This window comes from Aquarana catesbeiana, linkage group LG04 (assembly GCF_042186555.1).
Source record: "Aquarana catesbeiana isolate 2022-GZ linkage group LG04, ASM4218655v1, whole genome shotgun sequence".
Lineage (NCBI taxonomy): Eukaryota > Metazoa > Chordata > Amphibia > Anura > Ranidae > Aquarana > Aquarana catesbeiana.
Window position 1 is genome coordinate 274357400 of NC_133327.1, and position 21579 is coordinate 274378978.

The 21579-nt window shown below is 45.8% G+C and overlaps 1 pseudogene; it reads left to right on the forward strand.

Moving 5' to 3' along the window:
• Positions 1 to 656: 656 nt before the first annotated feature.
• Positions 657 to 846, forward strand: LOC141141746 (U1 spliceosomal RNA; annotated as a pseudogene).
• The last annotated feature ends 20733 nt before the right edge of the window (positions 847 to 21579 follow it).

Below are 21579 nucleotides of genomic sequence, written 5' to 3' on the forward strand. Positions count from 1 at the left end.
TACCGCTGCTTTTCCTGCCAATGGCCAGGCTTAAGCTCTTCATGGCACTGCATTCATCGCCCTTCACCACCCTGCTAATACCTGGGGATTGCTGGAGACTCCACATGGCACCACGTTCATCACCCTTCTCCACCCTGCTAATAGCTGGGGACTGCTGGAAACTCTGCATGTCTTCTGGGGCACAGCTTGCTGAACAACCAGACCTTGATCGTGGACACTTTATCCAAGGTAGGACTTCAATCATTCTGGTCCTTAGGAGGAGGACAAAAAAAAGGAAAGCGGTTTCTAGGTTAGAGCAAAGATTTATGTGAGTGGGGTCCTATAGGAGAGGAGTGGAGGCGGAGTTAACCCATATGTATGCTGCCATGGCGTCTGTCAGGAAAGAATTTTATGTAGAGTTGGCTGCGACACCTCATTTTTTCAGCAGTAATTGGTCTGAATTGAACGGTGTAAGTAGCAGTCATAGATCTAAAACCTATAGGAAAGTTTTCCTAAAAATAAATAAATACAGAAAGCAAAAGCCCCCAACTTAATACAAATGGGCAGTGCAAAATAGTTTTACTGTATAGTTTGTAAACCTTTTTTACAGAACACTACATTCATTGCCCTAAAAGTTTATTAAAATGCACAAAAGACTTCAAAACTACCCATCATTCATACTTACCTGGCAGGGGAGAAACCATGATCAAAAAGGTGGTTCTCTGAGGGCGAGGGGGCTCAGCCATTGCACTCCGGCTGTGCTGACCCCTGCGATTTCCCCAAATGCAGGAAACTCGACTGCATAATTTTTGGTAGTGGGGGACTAAAGAAAAAAAAAAAATGACCCATCATTCCACAAACCCCCCTTTCATCCCCATATCCCCATGCATTCCCAAAATATTCAAAACATAAACATTAGGCATGTGTTTGATAAAAACTAACTAGCGTCAGGACAGTACCTATGCACTTGTACAGGCAACTAATAGAAAGATTTCTACAGTGTGAGCTTTTATTTTGCTGCTAACAGCACCATTGTCGTCTGTAGCCCATGTCTGTAGCCTATGTCTGCAGCACATTAACCGATTTTCAGCTTTTAGCGCTGTCACTCTTTGAAAGACAATTGCGCGGTCATACAACACTGTACCCAAATTTAATTTTTATCATTTTTCCCACAAATAGAGCTTTCTTTTGGTGGTATTTGATCACCTCTGGGTTTTTTATTTTTTGTTAAAAAAATTAAAAAAGACCGAAACAAAAAAAAATACAAAACGTTTTATATTTTTTTAATAAATTTTGTAAACAGGTAATTTTTCTCCTTCATTGATATACGCTGATGAGGCTGCATTGATGGGCACTGATAAGGCGGCACTGATGGGCACTAATAGGCGGCACTGATGGGCACTAATAGGAGGCACTGGTGGGCACTGATGAGGTGTCACTGGTGGGCACTGATAGGTGGCATTGGTGGGCATTGAGAGGTGGCTCTGATGGGTGGCACTGAAGGGCATTGATAGGTGGCACTGATAGCTGGCAGTGATGGGCACTGATAGGTGGCAGCGATGGGCACTGATGGGTGGCAGCGATGGGCACTGATTGGCACTGGTAGGTGACACTGATAAGCGGCACTGATTGGCATCACTGGTGGGCATTGATAGGTGGCACTCGTGGGCATTGATAGGTGGCACTGATTGCTGGCACTTATGCACTGGTGGGTACTGATTTGTGGCACTGTGGGCACTGGCAGGCAGTACTGGTGGGCACAGATGGGGCGGCTTCGCCTCTTCCTCTTCGGGACCGATGTCCCTTGCACAGAAGCCGGTGATCAGCTCTTTTTTCTCCTCACGTTTACATCATGTGATCAGCTGTCATTGGCTGACAGCTGATCACATGGTAAGGGGCTGGGATCGGCCCCTTACTTCAATCTGTGACCACCCAAGTCTCAATGACTCGGTGATCACAGCGCGGCCACACGTGCCCTGCAGGGGGCGCACGGGGAGCGCGCAAAGGGGAGGACATCTACTGACAGCCTCTCGGCAAAGTAGATCCGTGCTGTAGCCGTCATTTGGCTATAGCGCGTATCTGAAGGAGTTAACAATGGTAAAAGTACCAGTCATTTGGATACCACATGCATGAGGAAACACATGACTTCGCACCACAGATCCCTGTGGGAGCAGCACCTCAATGAGACAAGCTGGCAGCTAAAGGCCTACACTCCTCCTCGTCCCTCACTTTCCACATTCACCCCACACAACATTCTCCTGCTGAATCCACTGCAACAGCTGCGACCTTTAGTGACGGGGGGGAGTCTCAAAGAGGGTTTCAGAGACATAGGATATTCCATGTCAAGCAGGGTAGAGGGTCACGGGACCCCACAAAGGAGGGTCAAGTGAAGACTTGAATCTCTACAGAATTCTCTGATGGTGACAGTGCAGTCTGCTGTAACCCCTCCTCCTCACTGGCTTCATCTGCCAACTCAACACAATGTTTCAGGGGTGTGCAGTAGCAATGAAGGGGGTAAATTCTAAGGCTGGGGGAAAGGCAGGTAGCCACAAAAAAATGAAGTGTTTAATCCTACAGTCATAGGATGCATGTCTTTCTACTAATCTTCTTTCTTAAGCAAATATATAGGGGCTGCAATCTGGAGAGGCTTTGGAAGCTGTATTTTTTTTTTCTTCCTGTAAGAGCTGATTTATGCAGGAGGTAGTGAAGTGGTTGATAATGCCTTTCTCTACTTATGCCGCGTACACACGACTTTACTTTCCAGCAGAAAAGGTCAGACGGAATCATTTCATCAGATATTCGGATTGTGTGTGGGCTTCATCAGACTTTTCCTTTCGAAAATTCTGACGGACCTAGAAATAGAACATGTTTTAAATCTTTCAGACGGAATCAATTCCTATCTGGAAAACCGATCGTCTGTATGCTATTCCGACAGACCAAAAACGAGGCAAGGGCAGCTATTGGCTACTGGCTATTTACCTTCCTTTTTCTAGTCCCGTCGTACGTGTTGTACGTCACCACGTTCTAAACAATCGGACTTTGGTGTGATCGTGTGTATGCAAGTCAGTTTCAGCAGAACTCCGTCAGGAAAACCATCAGAGTTTATTCTGACGAAAAAAACAGTCATGTGTACGCAGCATTACTCCTCCCAGGTACAAGTAATCCCACCATAATCAACTGGCTATGAGGAATTGGTGAAATTGTTTTATCAATGCTATCCTCTGTTTTGGTCCACAGACCTCTGCAGGGCTTTTTTTTAACATACAGTACTGTGCAGGACACTGTATCTGTTGCTGGAGTCCCCAAATCACCACCGTGCCCAGCATCTTTATGCTGGTTTTGCCAAACACCACTTTATGCGAGTTTGTGCCCTCTGGGATCTACTGCAACCATCCCAGAGGGAGCCAAAAATGCTGCACACCAAGGATGTGATCTGCAAATAACCTCTTTGATGCATTTCCTGATGGTGGCAGGATCTCTTCTGATGAACTACATGTTGTTGATTCTTTGATCCATGAAAATTCTGAATCACAAGATTACTGACTGCAACAGAACAGGAGGATGAGGGTTGGGGTGTTGGTGTTGAGGAGGAGTGTTGGGGTGCGGATGGTGAGGAGGAAGGTTGGGGTGCAGACAGTGCAGAGGAGGAGGAGGGGGGTCGGGTGACCCTTTAACCCCTGCAGCCCCGGAAGGATTTACAACCTTCCTGACCTTTTGTGATACGACACTGCGCCGCTTTAACTGACAATTGGGCGGTTGTGCGACGTTGTACCCAAACAAAATTGAAATTCTTTTTTTCCCACAAATAGACCTTTCTTTTGGTGGTATTTGATCACCTCTGCGGTTTTTATTTTTTGCGCTATAAACAGAAAAAGAGCGTCAATTTTGAAAAGAAGCAATATTTTCTACTTTTTGCTATAATAAATAATCCCAAAAAATATATAAAAAAACTAATTTCTTCCACAGTTTAGGCCAATATGTATTCTTCTACAAAATTGCAATAAGGCGGTGGGTGCGTTGGCGGTAAAAATAGCGACGTTTTACCGTCAATTTTGCAGCGCTATTTGGCCGCTAGCGGGACGCTTTTACCCCCTGCCATGTGGCTGAGAAAGGGTTAAAACCAGCCGAGAAAGGGTTAAAACCACCCACAAAGTGCTGCTGCAGCAGCGCTTTGCCAGCGGTATAGCCGCTCTGCCCATTGATTTCAATGGGCAGGAATGGTTGAAGAGCGGTATACACACACGCTCCTTCACCGCTCCAAAGATGCTGCTAGCAGGACTTTTTTTAGCATCCTGCCAGTGCACAGCTCCAGTGTGAAAGCCCTGGAGGAATTTTGGATCAACAGAATTTTGGATCAACAATAACAATATAAATTAACTATTCAGAACAGTAAAAGATTGGATGGTAACAACACGTAGGACAGTGTTTCTAAACTCCAGTCCTTAAGGTGCCCCAACAGGTCATGTTTTCAGGCCTTCCATTATTTTGCACAAGAGATTTGATCGGTTTCACTGCATTAGTAATTACCACAGCCATTTCATCTAAAAAATCCTGAAAACATGACCTGTTGGGGCGCCTTGAGGACTGGAGTTGAGAAACACTGACGTGTTTACCTTCGAACATAAATAATCAAATATTAATATCTGTTATAAGACTACAGATGTTAAAGGAACAAAGGCAACATAAAATACTGGTGGAGTTTTACAACATTTTGCGCCTGTGGGCAGGCCTCCCCTCAGACCACCGTCCAAAGCACTGTGTACATTAAAGGCCTCCCCTCAGACCACCGTCCAGAGCACTGTGTGCATGACAGGCCTTCCCTCAGACCACCGTCCAGAGCACTGTGTGCATGACAGACCTCCTCTCATACCACCATCCAGAGCACTGTGTGCATGACAGGCCTCCCCTCATACTACTGTCCTAAGCACTGTGTGCATTACAGGCCTCCTCTCATACCACCGTCTCGAGCAGTGTTTCTTAACCTGTGGTACAGGCACACCAAGGGCAGGGGGAACGCCGTCCAGAGCCGAGTGAGACTCCTCACTCTCACTCCTGCTGCAGCTGCCTCCTTTCACTATACGCAAGCCTGCCGCCCAGAGAGTGACAATCTGAGCAAGCAACTCTACGGACGGCTCAGTGGCATCACTAGGGGGGGTGGGGGTGCAGCCAGAACCTGGATGACACCTGCAGGGGGGTGACACCATCCCGAGGGCGGTGGCGGCCTCCCCTCAGACGACTGCCCAAAGCACTGTGTACATTACTGGCCTCCCCTCAGACCACCGTCCAGGGCACTGTGTAGCCCCCCAGTCTGTAGAACCCCCCAGTCTGTAGAACCCCCCCAGTCTGCACAACCCCCCTCCCCCCAGTCTGCACAATCTCCCGTCCCCCCAGTCAGCACCACCTCCCAGTCTGCACAATCCCCCCTCCCCCCAGTCTGCACAATCCCCCAGTCTGCACAATCCCCCCCAGTTTTTATAATCCCCCCCCAGTCAGCACAACCCTCCTTAGTCAGCATAACCCCCCCAGTCTGCAGAATCAACCCCCAGTTTGTATAATCCCCCCTCCCCCAGTCTGCAACACCCCCCGTCTGCACAATCCCCCAGTCTGCACAATCCCCCCGCAGTTTGTATAATCCCCCCCACCAGTCAGCACAACCCTCCCTAGTAAGCATAACCCCCCAGTCTGCACAATCAACCCCCCAGTTTGTATAATCCCCCCTCCCCCAAGTCTGCAACACCCCCCCCAGTCTGCACAATCCCCCCCCCCGAATGTACAATCCCCTCTTGCCTCTGTTCCTTCTCATTTCATTCTCCCCAGGGGGAGAACGAAATGAGAAGAAAAAGAGGCAAAGCAAAGAGGTTGGGTGAGAGAGGAGTGTTGTTCACGGAGCAGATGGCTCACTCACCAATTATGCCTCCCCTCTCAGGCTGGTCTCCCAGGTAGGCTGAGCACAGTGCATGCATTGCATGCAGGAGGCTGGAGTGTGGGCAGGGTTGGGCGGACGCTAATTTGAGACGGAGTGTTGAATTGGACAGGCGGCAGAGTAAGGGAGGAGCTAGGAAGTGCTGATGGGACGGGGCTACAGAGGCGATACAGCCTGACTCCCGGGCAGCCGGCCAGAGCTAAAATGCCAGGGAAAGCGTAAGCAAGCCCCGCCTGAGACTGAGCAGCCAAAAATAGAAAACAGTGCCATGACTGCTGTGGCGGAAGTAGCACCGCCAATCCGAGTACAAAACTGGGGACATTTTTGGTCCGGGGACAGTGTCCTCAATCTGGAGACTGTCCCTGGAAAATGGGGACGTCTGGTCAGCCTACATATACCATACTGTGTCTGCAATATTTAAAGAATGTGTATACCCAACATTTCATATTCCTTATGTACCTTCTGTTCCATTTACTTGTATGAAAAAGTATCCTGATGTAGCCCCCTGGTTCTAAACTGGAACTACTATGTAAATTTAGTCTAGCTGGGCTGTAGGAAACTCAGATGGATTGCATAGTTTACAAATTGTTGTTTTTTTCTAAGCTCAGTGGGGCTGTGAATTTCCCACTGCCGCCTGTAGGTGGCACTAATACTGCAGGTCCTTTACTGTTGGTGCATTCAGGGGAAGGATATATATTTTTGCCACATTTGATGGGCAAAGTCTTTTTTGCCTCAGGCTAAGGCCTGAGGGGTGCTACTGGAGAGAGCTCTGTAATTAGACCCAGAGGCCTATTTAGGGCCTACATATGCTGAGGTGGCCCTGAGGCTGTCCTGCCTGGTGAGGAGGAAGCCATACCAGGGTGAAAAGATCCAGGGGAGGCTCCTTGCTAGAGAGAGCCAAGATAAAGGCTGGTCTCTCAGAAGGGCCTGGTGACTCGCTTGGAGGACTTACTTGTGTAACACACTGCATTGTTACTGATTGCAGGTTGTTAAATGGCCACAAAATCTGCAGTTCAGTTGGCACAGGAACTCGTATAACAATGCTAAGAATGTTGGGACTTGTATGCTGCAAGCAGGATTTCTTCATTCAGTTAGGCTGGAATAAAACTACAGATCCCAAGTGAGTGAGCAAAGGAGTGGCAGCATATAAAAAGAAAAGCCTGGGAGCCCTGGGAGAGAGAGAGGAAAAGACAGAGAGAGAGAGACGATGTGTGGGAGAGTGGATTTCTGATCTAGGAAACCACAGGCTGGATCAGATTGGGCTGAAGAGCGGAGAAGGGGATTTCCAAATTGCTGATCATACCATCTATGGACATCCTTCCGTGATCGAGCTTTCCACGCCCCCAACCCCCCCCGCGCGGTGCGCACCGGCACAGATCTGTGATCAGCTGATCACAGATCGGGGTAAAGACCCAATCACAGCAGCTCTTTACCATGTGACCAGCTGTGTCCAATTACCATCAGTGATGCCAATCAGTGCCCATCAGTGCTCCTTGTCTGTGCTCATCAGTGCTGCCTATCAGTGCTCATCAGTGATGCCTATCAGTGCTACCTATCAGTGCTGTCTATCAGTGCCCATCAGGGTCATCTATCAGTGCCAAATATTAGTGCAGCCTCATCAGTACCACCTCATCAGAACCCATAAGTGCCGCCTCATCAGTGCCAATCAGTGCAGCCTATCAGTGCCCATTAGTGCAGCCTATCAGTGCAGCATAATCAGCACACATCAGAGAAAAATTACTTATTTAGAAAAAAAAAAACCTTTTCAAAATTTTCTGTATTTTTTCATTTGTTTAGCAAAAAATAAAAAACACGGTGGTGATTAAATACTACCAAAAGAAAGCTCTGTCTGTCTCAAAAAAAATATAAAAATTTTGTTTGGATACAGTGTTGCATGACCGTGCAATTGTCATTCAAAGTGTGATGGCACTGAAAGCTGAAAATTGGCCTGGGCAGGAAGTGGGTGAAAGTGTCCAGTAGGCAAGTGGTTAAAGACCAGGCTTTTTCTGACAAAAATTGGTGTTTTGTGCTAGAAAATTACTTAGAACCCCTAAACATTATGTATATATTTTAGCAGAGGCCCTAGAGAATTAAATGTTGGCTTTTGCCATTTTTTCTGTCACAGGATATTTGTGCAGCGGTTTTTCAAACGCAATTTTTTGGGGAAAAAATACACTTCAATGAATTTTAATGCAAAAAAACAATATATATAATCCAATTTTTTGGAATACTAAAAATGATGATGTTAAGCCGAGTAAATTAAAACCTAACATGTCACATTTTAAAATTGTGCAAGCTCGTGGAATGGCGACAAACTATGATACTTAAAAATTTCCATAGGTGACACTTTACACTTTTTTTTACAGGTTACCAGTTTAGAGTTACAAAGGAGGCCTAGAGCTAGAATTATTGCTCTTGCTATAATGTTTGTGGCATTACCTCACAATAGGGATGGGCCGAACACCCCTAGGTTTGGTTCACAGAACATGTGAACAGGCAAAAAGTTTTGAGCGAAGTCTATGGGACACCAACATGAAAAATCAAAAGTGCTAATTTTAAAGGCTTATATGCAAGTTATTGCCATAAAAAGTGTATGGGGACCCGGTACTGCCCTAGGGGACATGTATCAATGCAAAAAAAAGTTTTTAAAACAACAGTTTTTTCAGGAGCAGTAATTTTAATAATGCTTAAAGTGAAAAAATAAAAATTAAATATTCCTTTAAATATTGTGCCTGGGAGTCCCCTTAGTCTGCCTGTAAAGTGGTACATCTGTGTGATGTGTTTTACTGTGCCTCAGCAAAATGACATTTCTAAAGGAAAAAATGTAATTTAAAATTGCTCGCAGCTGTAATGTATTGCCGACCAGCAATATTATTATTATTATACACGATTTATATAGCGCCAACAGTTTACGCAGCGCTTTACAATGTTGAGGGGGGACAGCACAATTACAGTAAAGTTCAATACAGAAGGGCCAGGAGGGCCCTGCTCGTAGAGCTTACATTCTAAAGGTAGGGGGTGGTGGTACAAAAGGTAATAGATGCGGGGAATGATTTGATGGGGGTAGCTTGGGGACAGTTGTTAGGTGGGTGTGGGATAGGCTTCCCTGAATAAGTAAGTTTTCAGGGATCTCCTGAACAGGTTAGGGGCTGATCGGATATACCGGGGCAGGGAGTTCCAGAGGATGGGAGAGGCTCTGGAGAAGTCCTGAAGGCGAGCATGAGACGTGGTAACAAGGGAGCTAGAGAGCAGGAGGTCCTGGGAGGAGCGGAGGGGACGATTAGGGCGATATCTGCAGATAAGGTTGGTGATGTAGCTGGCGGCGATGTTGTGGATGACCTTGTATGTTGTGGTTAGTATTTTGAATTTTATACGGTGGGGTAGGGGAAGCCAGTGAAGGGATTGGCAGAGAGGGGCAGCAGTCACGGATTGGTTAGTGAGGTGTATTAGTCTAGCAGCAGCATTCATAATAGAATGAAGGGGGGATAGCCTGCTTAAGGGTAGGCCATTAAGGAGAGAGTTGCAATAGTCAAGGCGGGAAATAATCAAGGAGTGAATAAGTTGCTTTGTGGTGTCATTAGTCAGGAAGGGTCCAATCCTGGAGATGTTTCAGAGGTTAAGGCGGCAGGATTTAGCCAGTGGATATGGGGGCTGAAGAAGAGGTCAAAGTCAAGGATTACACCCAACACCCTGGCATGTGTGGAGGAATCAATGGTTGTGCTGTTGATCTTAATGGTAAAGTCATGGGGGGGGGGGGGACGAGGAAAGAGGAAATATAACAAGCTCAGTTTTAGAAAGATTGAGTTGAGAAAGTGGTGTGACATCCATACCGATATGTCATTCAGTAAGTTTGAGATCCGGAAGCCATGGGAGGTTATCAACTGGCCCAGGGAAGAGGTGTAGAGAGAAAATAGGAGGGGCCCAAGGACGGAGCCTTGGGGTACCCCAACAGAGAGAGTAAGAGGAGCGGAGGAGATGGAGTTGTAAGTGACACTGAAAATGCGCTGAGATAGGTAGGAGGAGAACCAGGATAAAGCAGAATCACAGAGGCCAATCACAGAGGCAATATAGATGAAAAATCAAGGAAAAAAACGGCATTGGGTTCCCCCCCAGTCCATACCAGACCCGAATGGATTTTAAGGGGAACGCCACGCAAAAATATAAAAAAAAATTGGTGTGTGGTCCCCCCAAAAATCCATACCAGACCCTTATCCGAGCAAGCAGCCTAGCAGATCAGGATAAGGGGGGACGAGTGAGCGTCCCCCTCCTGAACCATACCAGGCCACATGCCCTCAACATGGGGAGGGTGCTTTGGAGTGCCCCCCAAAGCACCTTGTCCCCATGTTGATGGGGACAAGGACCTCTTCTCGACAACACTGGCCATTCGTTGTAGGGGTCTGCAGGTGGGGGGCTTATCAGAATCTGGAAACCCCCTTTAACAAGGGGGCCCCCAGATCCAGGCCCCCCCCTGTTCACCAAAAAAAGTGTAAAAAAGTAAAAACCACAATAGACAGTTTTTGACAATTCCTTTATTAAAAAAGAAAAAAACCCCCGAAAAATAGAAAAAAACAAAAAACAAAAAAACGCTGCCTCAATGGGAGGCCTCCCGGCGACTCTTTTGGCTTTGACAGCTGTTATATAGGCAAGGGTAGGGCCACCCACTGACGTAACCGAGTAACCCTACCCCCTCTGACGTCACATGATGTCAGAAGGGGCGGGGTCACTCAGTTACATCACTGTGTACTGTGGGAGAACAGATATAGTGAACGCAGGATCCTGGTTTTAGTAACACTTTTTTTTTTTTATAAATCTCTTTATTATTTTTCAATAGAATTATATATTAGTACATATACTTTTCACTTAATCTATATTCCACTCTTGCAGGAGCTTCCACATAACTCTTATTTACAATACTTAGTACATATCACATTAAAAAAAGGGAAAAAGATAAAGAAAAAAAAAAACACATTCTTCCCCATTAACTTTGCGTCATGGTGTGGTTTGTTGTACCCCTTTGCTTTCTTTACCCACATTTCATTATTTTCTTTCTACTTTTCTATATTTGTTTCATATTCTGGTTTAATCCTTAGATTGCTCACAGAGCGTTGTAGGTTCTTCTATCCAGATTGACCAAACGCTTTCATATTTTTCTTGATGTCCTCTATTGCAGTATGTTTCCCTATACAACGGCAGGTTATCGTTTACTAAATGCTAAAAAAAATGCAAAAAACTATTAAGGAAACCTCTGTTTTTTTCAGTTCAATGCTATTGTTTTTCTTGCATAGAAAAGCAATAGGCTTATTTGTGTTCTCTTTGCTATAGAAGCAGCAATATTATTTCCCATCAAACCCAAAAGACAGGTCCCTGCATCCTGTTCCAAAACATCTGACGTCACTATAGCAGTTACATTTATGACCCTTGTCCAAAATGTAACTGTGACGAACCCCTGTCCTCAACAGGTCCGCCGTAAATGCTTCCTCTGTCTGGTACCACACGATCCAAGACCCTTTAGCCCACCCAGTCACTAGCCGTAACTCAGTGTAGGGTGAAAAACATCAGCCTCTTTATTGAAACACATGTAGAAAAGATAGAAAGAAATACAACTCAGGGGACAATCACCCCTCCCTTTGGAATTCAGGGCAGGGTAAACTGTCCAATCAGCAAGGAGAGCTGTTGGAGGAATCCCCCCCCCCTCCACAGAGATACACATCCCATAATATACTTTTCTTCCAAGGCAGACACAATAAAACAATGGAATACAATGACACCCCAAACAATCCCAGCAAAGAGTCCACAACAGCATGAGACAACACACAATATACCGTATTTATCGGCGTATAACACGCACCCCAAGTTTAGGAGAGAATTTTAAGGAAAAAAACTTTTAGGAGGGAAGTTTAAGGAAAAGAAACTTACATTAAAATGCCCATCAATGCAGCCTCATCAGTGTTCATCTGCAGCCTTGTTAGTGTCATTGCAGCCTTTTCAGTGTCAGTGCAGCCTTGTCAGTGCAGCTTTGCCCCAGTGCAGCCTTGTCAGTGCAGCTTTGCCCCAGTGCAGCCTTGTCGGTGCAGCTTTGCCCCAGTGCAGCCTTGTCAATGCAGCCTTGTCCCCAGTGCAGCCTTGTCAATGCAGCCTTGTCCCCAGTGCAGTCTTATCAATGCAGCCTTGTCCCCAGTGCAGCCTTGTCCCTGCAGCCTTGTCCCCAGTGCAGCCTTGTCCCCAGTGTCCATGCCTCCTGCCGCCGCCGCCATACACATGGTAGTAGTTTTAAATATGGCGCCGCGGAGTTCGGAGAGACTCGGCGCCGGCGGAAGTGAACGAACGCCGCCGAGATACACATAGCCGAGGGTTCTCGGCTCTTTCCGGCGCCGCTCACAGTCCCGCCCAGTCCCGCCCTATGATGGACATAACACAGGTCCAATGGCGGGACTGGGCGTGACAGTGAGCGGCGCCGGAAAGAGCCGAATACACCCGACTATGTGTATCTCGGCTCTGTGATTTCGGCGGCGCTCGTTCAGCACCGCCGAGTCCCTCCGAACTCCGCAGCGCCATATTTGAAACTACTCGCTATGTAAATGTCGGCGGCGATCGCCGACATTCACATAGCGATAGCGGGGATCGGCGTATAACACACACCCACGACTTTCCCCTGATTTTAAGGGGAAAAAAGTGCGTGTTATACGCCGATAAATACGGTATATATATATATATATATATATATATATATATATATATACAACATTCCGGTGTGGCTGTACAGCGAGTCAGACCAGCACAGATTATAGTGGGGTTCTCGGTCACCCTGTGCCCCTAATGGACACAGGGTGATTTACACATAGGAGGGGCCAGGGGAGCTGGACATGGAGTTTCCAGAACTCTTCAAGGTAAACTGAGTTCCACAAGCCCCCCACCCAAAGTGACTCCCGTCACAGTAACGATATTGGGGCAGGACCAGAATATATGGATAAAATCTCCTGGAATATTCCCACATCTCCAACATTTCTGAGAGTTCAATGGGCTTATTCTATGTAATTTATATGGTGTATATTACGTTCTGTGTGCTATCTTAAATTGTATGAGTTTATCTCGAAGAGAGACTAATATAAGGGGAATCCCCATATCTCCTCCCAATTCTCCTCCTCTAATTCTGGAACATCTCTTATCCAACATGATCGAAGTTTACTCATATCTGTCAGTGATACTCCTACCAAATGGATATATAGTACTGAAATAAGTTTCTCTTCCATTCCCCTTCTAGTTATCTGCTCCAGCCCGAATTCCTCTAGTTGTGGAAAACCTTGAGGAAACTGGGCAGAAAGAGCATGTGCAAGTTACATACAGTATATCTAAAAACGTAGCTTCCTGGAATATTCCAGCATTCTATCATTCCTGCAAAGGGTATCACCATTTCTCCCTGCACTACCTGAGATAGCTTTTTAACCTTAAATCTCGTCCAGGCTCCTGGATCTTAGATGGAGTTTAAATGTGGCAGCTGAGGATTCCTCCACAGTGGAGTATTTGGAGATAAAATCACCTTGGAGTGTTTTTTCCCCAACTAAACTTGCTCTCCATGCCTTTATAGTTGTTACCATTGAGGGCGTCAAATCATACAGAGATTTCAACCCTCAAAACAGCAGAGTTTAGTAACACTTTAATCAGGGTTTCCCAATAATCTAGTGTGCGGGGGTTGATCTGATTTCCACCTTAACACAATAGCTTTTCTAGCATAGAAAAGTAACAGCCTAAGAAATATTCTGTATCTTTAACAGCCCAAGAAATATACTGTATCTTTAACACATTTTGGCCGTGCCATATGCCTTCATGTGGTGGTAAACTGTCCAATCAGCAAGGAGAGCTTGCTGATAGGACAACGACGTTCGGCAAGTAGCCAAACAAATGGATTGTTCGACCGTTTGTTCAGCCCCCCGAACCGACCACAATGCATTGCTGCGCTGAACAGTGCATTGCAAGCCCTGATTGGCTGAAGCAGTGAAAGCTTCAGCCAATCAGGGCACAGAGCACTGTCAGAGTCATGATTGGACACTGTCATCATGACTTTATCCAATCATGGCTCATTCCGGCCCCAAAGTATAAAAGTATTCTTTCAATAGCAGCCATTTTCAGTGTGATTTCGGCGTGGAGAGAGATACAGTAGAACAGGACTCTGTTCAGTGCTATTAGTTAGTTAGTGTGCTATACTGTGCTATTTTGCTTCAATTGTCAGTGTAGAATATTAGTTTAGTGTCAGTCTATGGATAGTGTGAGTGTAGTGAGGAGGACCATCATTTAGCTTTGCATAGTGTGCAGCTAGAGTACGGACAGCTCAGATAGTTTCACTGTAGTGTAGTGAGACCGTGTCAGTAATCTTTACATTAGTGTATAGCTAGAGTAGGGACAGTTCACATAGCCTCAGTGTAGTGATGGTTGAACACCGTCTATTTGATTGCGTTACTGCCAGTTAACCGCCATTTACTTCTATAGCGCTTACCCCCGAAGGAGCGGCTGATTAAATTTTATATCCTTAATTCACGTTTACCACCTGACCCATCGCAGCCCATACAATCGGAAACAGTCCATATTTCTTTTTCTCTTGCTTTATTTAAGTAACATGAACTGGGATAGGAGAAGGGTTCTCTGAGATGCTCTTTTGTTGTTTTGTACCTGTTTTCTTTGCCTCTCATGCAAAGAAAATAACTAGAATGTGATTTCTTCATCAGGGAAGATGCAAGTAGATTTGATAGAGAATAATTGATAAAGAGTCACTCTGAATAACTTCATCTGCAGAACTTTTCAAGAACAGTCTGTATCTCTACATGTGTACGAGTATCTTCACCGCCACCTCTTTACCACTACTTCCCATCTGCATGTTACTTCCAAGTTTGAGCTAAAGAAAAGTCACTCTGAATAACTCCTCCCGCTTGACTGATTGGAATCCCGGGGCATTGTTGAGCCCAAAGTCACAGGCCATCACCACCTGTCTCACTGACTTGCGTACCAACATCCCTCAGCCTCTGCCAGTACCCTTCCCTTGGGCTTTCACTCACGCGATCAATAGTCCATGTGCCACTCATAAACGATCGATCACCCAGTTTCCTTCCACTTAGTTGCTACTTCTTTTGCAATGATTCTTTGTTCCCTTTCCGCTTTCTGGCACGCTCCCTTCCCCGCAGAGGTGGCCAACGACACCCGCGACTACATACTGCACGGTGTCATCCACTCCTCTCCAGGTGCCGGTTCCCCACCCTCCTCGCGGGGGGGGGGCTCCGTTGACTCCCCGGAGGGGGAACCAGGCTGGGTTCCTCTCCAAACTCGAACTCCTGACTCACCATGTGACCCGGCTTTTTATATGAGAGTCCCGCCTCCTGCCAAACAAATTAATGTTTGGCCAGAACTCGCATACAAACCACCTGTCACTTAGATCCCAAATAAACAAACAGGCCTGCTATATGGTACAAGCCTGCCTAAATTTACCTGAAATTTGTAAACTAACAAAAAGGTCACCTACATAAAAGTAGGTGCCCGCTACACTTCTGTGTGCGTTACTGCCAGTTTAATGCCATTTACTTCTGTGTGCGCTACTGCCAGTTTAATGCCATTTACTTCTGTGTGCGTTACTGCCAGTTTAATACCATATCGTTTTGTGTGCGTTAATGCCAGTTTAACGCCATATAGTTCTGTGTGTGTTACTGCCAGTTTAACGCCATGTAGTTTTGTGTGTTACTGCAAGTTTAACGCCATTTACTTCTGTGTGCATTACTGACAGTTTAACGCCATATAGTTTTTTGTGCGTTACTGCCAGTTTAACGCCATATAGTTCTGTGTGCGTTACTGCCAGTTTAACGCCATTTACTTGGGTGTGCGTTACTGCAAGTTTAACTCCATATAATTTGGTGCGTTACTGCCAGTTTAGCGCCATATAGTTTTTTGTGCGTTACTGCAAGTTTGTTTTTTTTTTTAACTCTGTTTATTGGTTTTCCCTTTTTCAAAAAAACAAAAAAATACATAACATACAACACTTGGATGTGTCATTTGGACACTGTCCATACATGGCCAACATGGCCTAGGCCAACTCGATTAACTAACATAGATCAACTATTTAGCACAAAAATCCTTCCCTCCCTCCCCCCCTCCCCTCCAACCCTCCTTTCCAACCTTGGGTCACAGCTCATCAAGGAGGATTCTTCAGTTTTCTTTTAACTTCTAGTGGGTAATGTTAGCTCAGGTATACATACACGCATGGCTTCATGAGGCAATCCTCACAGTCTTTATGAAATGTACTGATCACCTGATTTGCCAGGGTAGATAAATTAAACAATATGAAATAAAGAAAATATATCATTATTATAATTAAAGAGGGGGAAGATAAGGAGAATTTAGCCCCTCCTTCCTGTGGGTAGCACAATCTTTTTTGGAGGTCATTAACACAAGTTACATTCTCTTCCCTATCCTACCGTATTGCTAGATTTATACCATGTTTGCCAAACCTTGTCAAATTTTTTCATACAGCCCCTAGCCTCGTATGTAGTCTTATAGTAGGGCAACATGGCATTTACTAGTCCCTTCCAAAAGGCTACTATTAGTGCCCCCGGCTTTTTCCAATGCAATAAAATAGCTTTCCTCCCATAGAATAGCAGAATGTTGAGCACAGTCCGCAAAGCATGTGATGGCATCACTTCATCCACAAGACACAAACCTTTGCAGTCATCGGTATTGGTACCGACAATAATTCTGATATACATGAGGTGACATCTGACCAAAACCGTTGAGCATGTTGGCATTGCCAGAAAATGTGGTCGGCGTGAGAGCACCTCCAGCACTCTGCTGAGGCATTAGGAAAAATCTTAGCCAGGATAGCCGGGGTGTAATAGCCCCTGTGCAAACATTTGAACTGGATCAACCTATCCCTGGCTGACACCAGATGTTTAAATGGTTGCGTCCATAAATCATCCCAATCCTCCCCCTGTGCATCAGGAATCTCTGCAACCACTTCTTTCTACACCTGACGACCGCCTGTGGAGTAGTTTTGAAGAATTCTTTGTATGACACCGAGAGGGGCTTGACCAGCCCCTCACTTGACAACAACGTTTCCAGAGACGAGGGCAAGGACTCTACCCTCGTCTCCCGAAACTGCATCTGAAAGGCATGTCCAATCTGTAAAAATCTAAATAGGTATGAATTCGCAAGATCATGCCTTGATTTTAGTTGGGGAAAGGTCAGCAACTCTCCAAAGCATGTAATGTCCCTCAATATTTTCACTCCCTTAACTTCCCACAACATAGGATCCGGTAGGTTGTAAAACTGGGGTAGGGCCCTAAACAGAGCAAATCTGAGACTTTCATATGACCCCAGATGAGCCACCTCCAGTACCGTGGCCGCATCCCCCCTGATCACCTGGTTCCTGCAGTATTTGAATGCCTATTCTTGGGGGTTTGGGAGCCCATAGAAAAGAAGTAATAATATTATCAATCTTTTTAAAATATGATTTTGGGACCCATATAGGTGCATGTCTCAGGAAGTAGAGGATTACTGGGAGAAATTTCATTTTCAGCAAACTGATCCTACCTATTAGGGACATTTTGTGTTATCAACGCCAGCAATGGTAATAAATTTAGGGGCATGTAATCCTGTATATTAGCTATAATCTTAACTCCTAGATATTTGAGGGACCTAACCCACTGTAGCGGCAAGCTCGGGTCAGTCTTGTCTTTGGCTTCAGTGTCTAGGGGTAGAATAGAAGATTTATCCCAGTTTACTTTTAATCCTGAAAGTTTGGCGAAGTGATCTATAATCTCCAGAGCTGTTTTCAGGGAGTCTCCCGGGTCACTAAGAAATAGTAACATATCGTCGACATACAGTGCCAGAGATTCCTCTATTGTGCCTATCTTGATGGACTGTATCATCTTTGACGACCTGAGTGCCACCGCCAGGGGTTCCAAGGCGAGGGCAAACAGGAAGGGGGATAGCGGACAACCCTGCCTAGTTCCCCTTCCCACCTCAAAATAATTGGAAACCGAGGAGCCCAACCGGGATCTATATAACATGGAAATCCATTTCCTGAACTGTGGCCCAAACCCCATGACCTCCAATACCTTGAGCACGTACCACCAATCCACGGAGTCAAATGCTTTCTCAAAATCTATGGAGACTACTATTCTAGTTTTGGCATTTTCTGGCCGGATTTGTAAGTGGGTGAACAGTCTCCATAGATTTGTGTCAGTTGACTTACCCGGCATAAAACCCGTCTGATCAATGTAAACTATAGAGTGGATAACAGTAGCTAATCTAAGTGCCAGTTACAATTTTTAGATCCGTGTTCAACAGGGCTATAGGCCGGTAGGATGCACATTCCATTGGATCCTTCCCTGGCTTTAGTAAAAGGACCCTATGGACCTCTAACATGGAGTCTGGCAGTGTCATGTTCATGGCAATATTCTAAAAGCAAATTAATCCTGGGGGCTAAAATTTCAAAATTTACCTTATAAAAGTCTGCAGGGAGGCCATCCAGCCCAGGGGCCTTGTGTGGAGGAAAAGCAAAGATCGCCTGCTGTATTTCTTTGATCGTAAATTTAGCGTCTAAAATGTTGATATCATTATCTGACAGCTTCAGAATTGGCAGATCACCTAAGAGGGAGTCTAAGGCCGATTTGTCATACGATGGAATGGGGGCATAGAGGGAAGAATAAAAGCTGACAAATTCTTGCATGATAAGTATGGGGTCACTAATCAGGCCCCCCCAGTCCTTAATACCCGGAATATTAGTGATCTGATAGTAATCGCCAAAAGCTTCCCATTCTTATCTCCCTCTGCAAACACTGTATGAGCCCTCCTTGTCATCTCAGAGCAGGCGTGACCCGTAATGTGTAAGGACAGGGAACAGCGCGCCTCTAACAGAGATTCATACGAGGCCCCTGTAGAGGATCCTGCATGCGACTCCGCACATTCCCTCTCCCGCCGCTGCAGGTTCTAGCTCTCCTCATCATCCTGTACTCGTGCTGTCTTGATAGCTGAGATACATTCCCCCCTAGTAACTGCCTTAAAGGCATCCCATACTATTGGGGGATCCGCTGTATCGGTATTGGATGACCAGTACATCCTTACTGATTCCTCCAGCTGGGCAGCAGCCTGTTCATGCTGTAGCCAACTAGGGGAGAGTCTCCACCCCCCTTCTCACCCCCGACACTAAGGTCAGGGTGAGAGAAAGAGGGTTATGGTCAGTTAGCCCCCCAGCCAAGTACGTGATATCCATCACAAATGGTAGGAGAAGGTCATTCCCGAAGGCCAAATCAATCCTGGCCGAGGATCCATGGGCCGACGACACATGAGAATAGCATCTGTCAGTCGGGTGCTTCCAGTGCCACAGTTCCTTAAAGCCTATCACGGACACCCTGCTCGTCAACCCAGCAGATCCCCCTCTGTTCGGATTGGAGGAGTCCAGTCTAGGACGGCATTGAAATCCCCCATCACAACCACAGGAAGATGGGCATATGGCGCTATCTTAGCTAATAAATCATACAGTATTTGTACATGGAAGGGGGGGGCACATATATATTCACCACTACAATTTTCTTATAACATATATCCAATACTACCGCCACATATCTACCTCCTGGATCTGAGAGCACCTGATGGATTGAGCAAGGGATTGTCTTACTGATTAGGATAGAGACCCCCCTAGCAAACATGGAGTAGGTCGAATGTAAAGCTCTCTGAATCCATGGTTTGCACAGGGAGAGGATCCTGCTGCCATGTAGGTGTGTCCCCTGCAGGAACACGATATGTGGCTTGAATTGTTTAAGGTATTGGAATATCGAGGCCCTTTTAAGCTTATGATTAAGGCCTTGAACATTCCAAGACACTATTTTAACATCACCCGTCATCTTTATCTTTTTTACCAGTCATATCCCAGGAGGATGGTTGTTTAAGGGGGTTGTCCCCAGCAATAGCACTGTATATCCTAATTGGTATGTAAACTATACCCGAACTTAATACATTAGATTGAGCTGTGACTCGAAAAAAACCTTCCCCTGCCAGTATGCCAGAAACAAACATTCTCAATCCGGCATATAGCTTAATCCCTGAACAAAAACCAAAAAACATGCGGTGAAATCCCGCCGAAGCAATTGAAAGTCCGGCAGTTCCGTAGGTGGTTCCATACCGTCTCTGCGTGTTCCAACAGGAAAATCTGGAGTCATACGGTATATAATAAAAATTTTGAGTGTATAGGTCCGTTTGTGCCTTAAGCGCCTTCTTGGAGGCCGAGGAGGGCATTGTTAGAGTCAGGGCGCCATCACCTACCCTGTTGTAGACTCAGTGGCAATCAGCAATCACTCCAATATAGCGGATACTGACAGGAAACAGAGCTGCAGAGGAACGTGTGCTGCCTCAATGACATCCGGCCGGAAGTCGCGTTACTGCAAGTTTAACGCCATTTACTTCTGTGTGCATTACTGCCAGTTTAACGCCATATAGTTTTATGTGTGTTACTGCCAGTTTAACGCCATATAGTTCTGTGTGCGTTACTGCCAGTTTAACGCCATTTACTTCTGTGTGCGTTACTGTAAGTTTAACACCATATAATTTTGTGCGTTACTGCCAGTTTAACGCCATATAGTTTTGTGCGTTACGGCAAGTTTAACACCATTTACTTCTGTGTGCGTTACTGCCAGTTTAACGCCATATAGTTTTGTGTGCGTTACTGCCAGTTTAACGCCATATAGTTCTGTGTGCGTTACTGCCACTTTAACGCCATATAGTTCTGTGTGCATTACTGCCAGTTTAACACCATATAGTTTTGTGTGCGTTACTGCCAGTTTAATGTCATATAATTCTGTGTGCGTTACTGCCAGTTTAACGCTATATAGTTTCGTGCGTTACTGCACGTTTAACGCCATTTACTTCTGTGTGCGTTACTGCAAGTTTAATGCAATTTACTTCTGTGTGCGTTACTGCAAGTTTAATGCCATACAGTTATGTACGTCACTATACGTTTGGCGCATTATATTGCAGTAAATTATAGTGTATCTGTGGAGTGTCTGTGTAGTGTGAGTACTCACATTAAAGTGCACCAAACACCACTTTACATTGATTAAAGTGCATCTACGTACAGATTTCCACTTCTTCTTTACACTTGCTTATGCTTCCAATAATGTCAAGGAGAGGCAGATGTTCCCTTGGCACTGAAAGGGGGCCAGCAACAAATGTGTCCGCAGGCAAAGGTGGATGTGGTGGTCAGTCCTCAGGCAGGTCATAATTTCCTCTGTTTAGTGAGTTTGCCCGTGCTATCCAGCCACAGCATGCAGAGGAGGTGGTGGACTGGCTTACTAAACCTTCCTCATCCTCCTCACCCTCTGTCATGCAAGCAGACAAGTGTGCAGTCCCCTGCAGTTGCCCGAGTGGATAAACCTGCCTCCTTGTCCACATCTATTCCTGCAATAGCCCCAACATCAGCCACGGAGGAGTCAGCTGAGTTATTTGACCACAGAGTTAGCCACTTGCTCCTTGATGATGCCCAGCCATTACTGGATTCAGATGTTGGTTCTGAGGTTAAGGATGACAGGAACATGAGCCTACATAGAGGGGAGAACACTGGTAGGCAAATTGGCATTCATGTTCCCCCAGCCGCAGCATATTGCCAAGTTGTCTACAGGGGTAATGATGATGATGGAGGAGATGGA